Here is a 1,827-nt window from a genome sequence, read left to right on the forward strand (position 1 = left end):
ATGTTTTTCATATGTTTCAGAACAGTTTAGACCAAAAAATTGCGAAATCCCCCGTGACGTATCTCCTTTAAGGCCGCAAGAGTATCCCTCGCTATTTTTGGCTGCTGCATATTTTTTTCAAAGAAATAACAGTTTAAAGAGCATTTAGAGTACATCAGTAGTTTATCTCAAGTACAGCAAGTCGAATGTTAAAAACCCTAAGTTTAATTTCTTCATGGATTTACCTGTAACACTAGGTCAACCGCCACCTAAGTTTACTGACATCATCACACGTTAAAATATGGATTCTTATAACAACGCCACATTTTTCGTCCTGTGTGCTCTGGTTTTCGCAAAACAGCGGAATTTTAAACGAATTGCTGTGTTGATTGTGGTATCTTGGTTGCTAACTAAGATTTAGGTATTTTGGAACAAAGAATTGAGAATTACTAGGAGTTCAACTGTGTGAGAACAAAAGATACTAAAGCACCAACTGTTCTTGAATTCATTGGTAAATTAAATAACGTGATGTTCGCTTAGGGACGGACCATTATTTCTTGGAGGGGAAATGAAACATTCTCCTATGCAAACTTTTTTTTAGTTTATGCACCTCTGCAAACATTCTTTTCGGAATTCCACCTATTTTTTGTCATACATGTCGTTTTGTCTTAAAAGTGGTCTAGGCCCTGCAAACAATTTTTTTTACTAATTTTCATTGGTGCTAAATATTGTTAACTAATCACTTTGAGTCAAAATTAATCCAGATTTAACAACAGTTTCTTTTTATTAAGAATAATACCGTTGAAAAGATAATAGTGTAATTGCTTCAAATACATTATTCTGGTATAACACGCTTACCGACCTTTTGAAGTGAAGTAAATTTCTAGCCAAACAAATTCCCATTTATTTGTCCCATTTTTTGGGCAAAGCCTTAATTACAGACCGTGAAATTCTAAACTTGAATTCTAAAATTCAAGTAAAATCGATACATAGGTAACTTATGCCATTGTTGAGTCTATTTTAGAAGACGTTGTAAGACTTACAGAGAAAAGCCTTAACATTGAATAACAGTGAAATAAAAACTTTAATAACGCACTGTGAGAAAAAAATAAGAGCCAATTATTTTATAATGCACCCCCGAAGGAGGTAATTATCCTGGTTTCTCTTTTTTGAAACAAGTCGTGTCTGTATCTCAAAATATATTGCGTCAAGTTTTGTACCCCCATGATGTTAATTTTTGCATTTAATTAACTGATATAATTTTAAAAGGAAAACAAACAATATAATTCCGTTACAAAAGCTTCAGCCAGTATTGCATGAATCGTTGCTTTAATTTTTTTTGTTTTAATTTTTGGAAAAAAATCAATGAATTTTATATTACTTTAAGCCTTGAAATATATTTCAGTATACGCTTTCGTGAATTTCTTAAGGGTTGTTTTTAAACATTCTTATTTAGAGGCAGGTGTTGAAAACGCTAATAAAAATAATACGTTTTCGTTGGTAAAGAAAAACGTTCGTTTTCAATTCACTTCGACAATCCTTCCTATTTTCGAAATTTTTTAATTCAGTCACATTTTTGCATACTAACAATGTTTTTTACCAGCTGGTTATCAAAGTTAATCGCAGAACCTCGACCCTTAAAAAACAATTGACTCGAACAAAATTGAAAAACTGTTACCAACGCAAAGCATCACAGTGGAAGGCAAAGATCATACAAAACACTGCAGCTGTCGCTTTATAAATAGTTTATAAGTGGCATTTAGCTAGAATATTCTAAATCACTGTGTTTTAAGCAGCGACACAAGTTTTTTGTAAGGAGGAATATGGATTCTGAAGTTCTTTTGTATT

The sequence above is a fragment of the Oculina patagonica genome, chromosome 10, assembly GCF_052425735.1.
Source record: "Oculina patagonica isolate OP01 chromosome 10, crgOcupat, whole genome shotgun sequence".
In the NCBI taxonomy this organism is placed as follows: Eukaryota; Metazoa; Cnidaria; class Anthozoa; order Scleractinia; family Oculinidae; genus Oculina; species Oculina patagonica.